At 37.7% G+C, this 6,979-nt stretch overlaps 1 pseudogene; it reads right to left on the bottom strand.

Moving 5' to 3' along the window:
• Positions 1-1,129: 1,129 nt before the first annotated feature.
• On the bottom strand, positions 1,130-1,737 carry LOC124278128 (annotated as a pseudogene).
• Positions 1,738-6,979: the final 5,242 nt, after the last annotated feature.

The following is a 6,979-nucleotide window of genomic DNA, read 5'->3' as shown; positions in this document are numbered from 1 at the left end:
CGGAAGGTCGCGGGTTCGATCCCCGACCGCGTCATGCCAAAAGACGTTAAAATATGGTACTTGTTGGTCCCCTGCCTGGCGCTCAGCATTAATGGGTACAACAAGGACTGGTCGGCTCTGAGTCAGTATACTGTGTCTGAGTGGAAGGTATTCCTCTGCTTCACTGCGGCATGGTATCGCAGTGGGCTAGCACTATAAAACCAGCTTCAGTCTGGGCTAGTACAAGCAGCCGCACATACACATACACACGCATGCACGCATCGACATCATATGAGCGAAATATTCTCAAGCACGACGTTAAACCCAATTCCACCACCACCACAAAATTAGTATGATTGCATTCAGAATAGAAAGTGAGAAAAAATGTTTCAGCTTCAGCATATATAAACCTTTAGGACATTACCACAATTCAACGGCTAATGATATTGACATTAAAATTAATAGGAATATGTGACTAATCAATATTGATGTTTGTTTTGAAGTAACACTGATGGTCTTTCCAATAACAAAAAGCTGTTACAGAAAAAGACTGTTATATGAAAAACAAATTGTAAGAGTACATTAAGTGAGTGAGTGAGTTTCCGTTTTGACGCCGCACTCAGCAATATTCAACTATATGGCGGTGATCTATAAACAATCGAGTATGGACCAGACAATCCAGTGATCAACAGCATGAGCATCCATCTGCGCAATTTGGATATGATGACATGTGTCAACCAGGTCAGGGGAGCCTGACCACCCGATCCTGTTAGTCACCTCTTACGACAAGCATAGTCGCCTTTTATGGCAAGCATGGGTTGCCTATCTTCCCGCACCTTCACATATCCATGCGACTGGTGCTTGCTCAAGGCGCTGCAGAATAATGGAGAAATATTAAAGTAACAAACAACTAAACAACAGACCATTTTATGACCCTATACAAATTCTAGTACAATTTCCATATTGTGAGTGGCAAGTTAAAGTCCATAATTTATACTCCAAATTCTAATTTCCCTCCCACACAGATTAACTCTCTATGGGTGATGTTGCAGTGGTAACAAAACCTTCTATAAAGCATAAAATTATCTGGACAGTGCTTAACAGAATATTGTTTAATGTCAGTGAAAACAAACTAAAAAATGAACATTACTTACCTGAGGTTCTCTGATTCTCCTGGTCGCCGTCTGTTGTACAGAAGAAGCCTGCTTTCAGTCAAGATGACAACTTCCCTGAACAGGTGAGCATTGGGTTCAGAGAGATCTAATTCCTCCAGGGCGTGCACCAGATATGATGCGAACTTTGTACTATATCTTCAGGCAAGGGCAGGCAAGGACTTCTCTTGTTGAAATGTATTTTATCTAAGAGGACACCTGCACTTTTTTTAACTTCCACTGACCATTCCATCTGAATGAGGCGTTTAAAAATCAAAGCCTCTTGTTTTCCCGTTTCATTCTGACTTTTAATGCAGAATCCAAGTTTGGCAGAAGCCAGTCATGCCAAGTCATACCCCAACTTGATTGCTGTGCTGGGGTTCAGGGAGATCATCATCAATACTTTGCTTGCATGCCTTGATTGCACATTCGACAGCTAGGTCAAATTGAGATGGAACCAACAAATCATTCATTGAAGCATATGCCATGTTTTCATTTCCCCATCATTCCCTCATCAACATCGTAGAAGTCGTGCTGCTAATCTCATTCTGAAACTTGTAAAATTCCTTCTTCTAAGCCTGTTGCCAAAGTTCTTCATAAGCTTCATACTTCCACAAGAGAAACAATAAGCTCATGATTCTAAGTTACTTCCCGTGATAAGGTCTCTTTTCATAGACGGAAAAACTTCTGTGACCAATCTTTGGATGGATTAGTAGAGATTAGCCCTTTCATAATTTTTTGACTGTATGATCGTTGATCTTTTGCAAAATCCTCTTCTTGCACACGAGATTGAGATTATTTCTTTGGGAAAACAGCTACTAGACATATATCCCTGTGTCTAGTCATGTTACTCTCAACAGTAACCATTCTTTACAGTCAATACATGGACCATACTTGGATACATCAAATGAACTCATTTCCTTCCGTCTTGCTAAAAGAATCTCACCCTTCTTGCTTTGGCAGAGACCTTTGTGTTATGGATGTTGTCCCCTTTAAATCTTAACAGAGTCTGAGCTGATTTAACTTGAGACTGAGATCATCCTTTTCTCCCATTTTCTTGTGCAATTTCTCTTTCAGGTTAACAGTTGCCATTATTTCCTCTGATGTTTTATGAGCATGTTCAAAATGAGTCGTGTCCTTCATTTTACACATCTTGGTCAGGCCATTCCGTCATGTCTTGGGACAGGTGCTCCTGATATATCTTGGTCAGGTGCTACGGGCAATATCTTGGTCAATCGCTCCTGGTACATCTGGATCAGGTGTTCTGGTTTATCTTCGTCAATCGCTCCTGGTATATCTAGGCCAGGTGCTCTTGGTACATCTTGGTCAGTTTTTCCTGATACATCTGGGTAAGGTGCTCCTGGTACTGTAATGGTCCGGTGCTCCAGGTATATCTAGGTCAGGTGCTCTTGGTACATCTTGGTCAGTCTCTCCTGGTACATCTGGATCAGGTGTTCCTGGTTTATTTTCGTCAATCGCCCCTGGTATATCTAGGTCAGGTGCTCTTGATACATCTTGGTCAGTCTCTCCTCGTACATCTAGGTCAGGTGCTCTTGATACTTATTGGTCAGTCTCTCCTGGTACATCTGGGTCAGGTGCTCCTGATACATCTGGGTTAGGTGCTCCTGGTTTATGGTGATCACGTCCTTCCTGTATGCTTTTGTTTATGCTTTGGGCTTTGCCACATCAGCCTTGTATTTTTTCAGCAGTCCTTGACGTTTCTTGTTTTACCTTGTCTGGAAAATTAAAACAAATCTTAGCAAAAAGTACTTATTGGCATTAAACAAAAACATCATGGTGAAAATGTAAAATGTAGTAACACATAACATATAAACGAACCTATGAATTTGTACCTAATAAGTAAATATAATTTCAATACTTTTAATGTATCCACATTTTGCTATTATATGATAAGACTAGTTACCAAGTACAGTGTTTTGTAAGCAATTGCATACACTGCATAGATGCTTAATTTTTCAAATATTCTATATTAGAGTATTGTAAATAACACTAAAACAATAGATACTGCTTCCCCACAACATGATATTACATATTTAATTGGTTTCAATTCAAAATATGACTTGAATATAATAGCGTGAAGCAAATAGATGAATTTTTTATATAACATAACAAAACATCAACTTCATGATTTGTTTGGTATTCAAGAAGTTGCTGATACAGAGATGACACAACTTTATGGATTGTATTTGAAGCCGAACGCGTAGCGTGATGTTTCAAATTATTAATTTAGAGACTATCACTGGTCTAACATTCATCTAATTTCCAAACACAGTATGTTTATCTCCATTCTACCACCAGACCGATTTAACATCGAACTTCCTCGTCCTGCGGAAGAAGACACTGCGTAATCCGGCATGAGATGAGAGGCTTAATTGAACTCGTCTGATAAAGGTGTGGTAGGTTCCGTTCGTATTGTTTTTAACATTGCAACATAAAAATATTCTGTCCAAAGAAAACAAACTACTGTTTTTATCAATGCAATAATGTAACACCTAAGAGCTTGGTTTTATAATCATAACTCCACAAGACCAAAACCAGCCTATTGTTTTGTGTGCCGTGGGTTACTGTACCCCCTGGCCACACTATAATGGAATCGTCTGACCTACTTATTTTCTTGGAAGTAGACAGTTACGCAACAGTTTGAAATGGCGGACGAGCCAGTGTTTACATTTTGCGAAAGGTTGAAATTCGAAGTGACAGTGGAAAATACTTGACTGACTGTCGAACCTGAACCCTGCAGAATCGAAGAATAGATCCTTTTCTGATCGACCTATAACCTGTAACTCATCAAAGACTGTTGAATTTTATGACCGGCGAGTGTCGATCATGATTTCACGTACGTGCCTCCACCCCGGCATGCGAGGAAGAGTGACAGTGCAGCTTTGTGTACATGCAACTAACTTGGGATTCCTTGGAACATTGTTCTCATCATTTGGGACTGGATTGTGGCCAAGCTTTTCAAAGTGTACGAACATAGCAGTGACATCCTTCGGGGAAGGTGGCAGAGAACTGAATTCTCATGGTTCAGTTTTTGACATTTTGAACGATGCAACGGGACATGATGGAGTATGAGTGGCAAATTTTGTGTTTCGCCTGACCATTATCTTGCGAATTTACTCATTCTAAACGGAAACAAATATACCCATTTTACCAGGTAGGTAAATGTTTACAAACGTTTTGCCGCACAAACAGGGATAGATAGGGATGTATTTTTACAAGGTTTTCTGATTTATATGTTAGATATTGTTTGTTTATGTTTGGGGCTGTGTATTGTAGTTGAGTTTGAATATTTTATAATAGAAGAAGGTAATAATTATGATAGTGAGGTTCCCTAATAATTGTGGAGGAGAAATCATATAATTGTATTTTTTTGAGTTTAATAAATGTTTCATCTGCATTTTTCCATCACGTCTGTTGTGTTGATATTAGTCATGTTGATGGTCAAGCTGAAGTAGTGCGGCAGTGTTGTATACGTGCGCAGTGAAGCGCCGTGAAATCAGACGCATTTTCAATCCAAATTGATACCGTCTGATTTTATGGATTGACCAATCAAATTCTAGCATTTCACGTAGCCATGGTAGAATTGTGCTTGACAATATTAAAGCCTCTGATTCAGCTGATGAGAAAATGGGAGTTATTTTGAAATATATTTAGTTGTCCTGCAAAGCAAGGAAAACAATATCCATCACTGCCTTAATAATACAAACTAATAATAACTAATTTAGCTTCAACATATAGACAGATGAGCTATTTCAGAGATGAAAATGCTTATCATGTAAGAAAATATGCCAAGTTCAGCATATAGCCAATGAAACTATGCCAAGAATGAATTTACACTAATGTCATGTTTCATTTTAGGCATTGAATATGACTTTATGTGTTGTTTTGAAATTACCAATACATTCTCACCAAGACGGGTAACAACGATTTGATTACCTAAGGAAAAGGGGAATACACAAATACAGCTGAAAACAAATGGGTAATATCCAATCATTAAACAAGTTATCTGGAGCTGTGAAACATGCCATTGTAATGTTACAATGGGTACAATATCCAAGTTATTCTGGCAGGTATTTTATAATATACATATATTTCATTTCAATATCAAATGGTCTCTGTCACGATATGGTTGAAATATTGCCGATGTGACGTTAAATATTAACTCACTCACTCACTCACTAAGTAACCAATGAAAATGTTAATGTATAAAGTCAGAAATGCATGCAGAATAGATATATATGCACCTGCAACCTATTTGTGCCTTTTAAGCTAGTTCCTGATCCAATCTCCTAAAAATGAGATCCCGTCTTCTGAAAGTGAACCTCAAAACCATTGCTATGAAAACCAGTACAACGAAGATAAGCAGCAAGATCATCTGCTGAGGGCAACGTGTACTGCCAAGTGTTCTCCATGTTTATATGGCATTCTGGGTACAGGTGCATGATGGGATTTTATAAATGTCCATATGTAGGCTTTAACTCAAAGAGCTAAAGAACTCACATAGTGTTATAAAAGTTACACAGTACAGTGTTTGTACAAGTGAAAAGAAGTGTGAAGCTTCATTTGAAACAACAAAAAAGTCCAGGCTTGAACAAGTATAAATGCTGAGCTATGAATAGCAATATCGTGGAGAAAATTTGTCAAAGACTTTGGAGCTTACGTAATGTCCAGAATATGTGTTAATAGTAACAAAGAAATTATAAATGCGAAACATTAAGGCCTTTACTTCCACCACACGATGGGTACACCATGTGAGCTGAAAATGTGTGTTAACAATTGCAAGAACTAAAGTGGGTTAATGTTCTTTCATTAATGCTTTTCATTCAAAGCGCAAAATTTGGGGAGCCAAAGTATTGCCCAGAAAATGTGTGTTAATCGTGCAATACTAAAAGGGTTAAGGTCTTCTATTATTTCGAAACTTAATTTATGCTATTGACTTAAAAATATGTCCATCATTGTGAGCTGAAATGCAGTCCTAACACGTGTGTTAACAGTGCAATATTTAGGGGTTAATGTTCTTGATGAACGTATTTGATACAACGCAAAATTTGACAAAGATGTGGGACCTAATGTAATATGCAGAAAATGTGTATCGATAGTGCAAATGTAAGACCCTCAGCAACCAGCCTAAAACAACAGAGCAGATTAATTTCGATCCAATTTTATTATGGCGGGTCTCCAGACACATGTGTCATACAAGCTACAACCACTATTGCGCAACAACGGATATATAATATCCTGAGTACATCAGATTCTCACACCATTTCTATTATAAAATGTTTCTGGACTTTTCACAAAGCGATTCAACTGAAAAATTAACTGTCAAATTTTAAATGAATTAATCACAACAAGGAAATTGTAAAAATAACTCATTCTTTTCACCAAGATAATACTCCAACGGATGACAATATCAAATCCAGGCATTTGGTGATAATACATTATGTCACCCAATATGAGATTTTGAAATATTGGAAATACTTATTCATTTGTTACAAAATCACTAATGTATGATTACGTCATGCATGAAGAGCAGTTATTTCTGATATACATATTCATAGAAATATCATTTTTATACATGACCCATAGTCACATAAAATATGTTAACAAATACCTTTGCTTTATTCAAAATTACAAAATGACTTGACAATAATTCCTATAGAATACCAGTTACATGTGTTTTACCAATTTGCAAGTGAAAATACATTGAGATAATACATAGTCTGAACATTGCCCGTAACTCACTTCTCGATGAGTAAAAATCAACTTCCACTATATGAAGCAGATTAGAGTTACTTCCCCATGGCGAGGGCATACCAGTCACGTGACCC

The sequence above is a fragment of the Haliotis rubra genome, unplaced genomic scaffold, assembly GCF_003918875.1.
Source record: "Haliotis rubra isolate DU_JTF1 unplaced genomic scaffold, ASM391887v1 Scf2315, whole genome shotgun sequence".
NCBI classification, from domain to species: Eukaryota; Metazoa; Mollusca; class Gastropoda; order Lepetellida; family Haliotidae; genus Haliotis; species Haliotis rubra.
The sequence above is the reverse complement of the archived record's forward strand: the minus strand, read 5'-3'. Positions and strand labels throughout refer to the sequence as shown.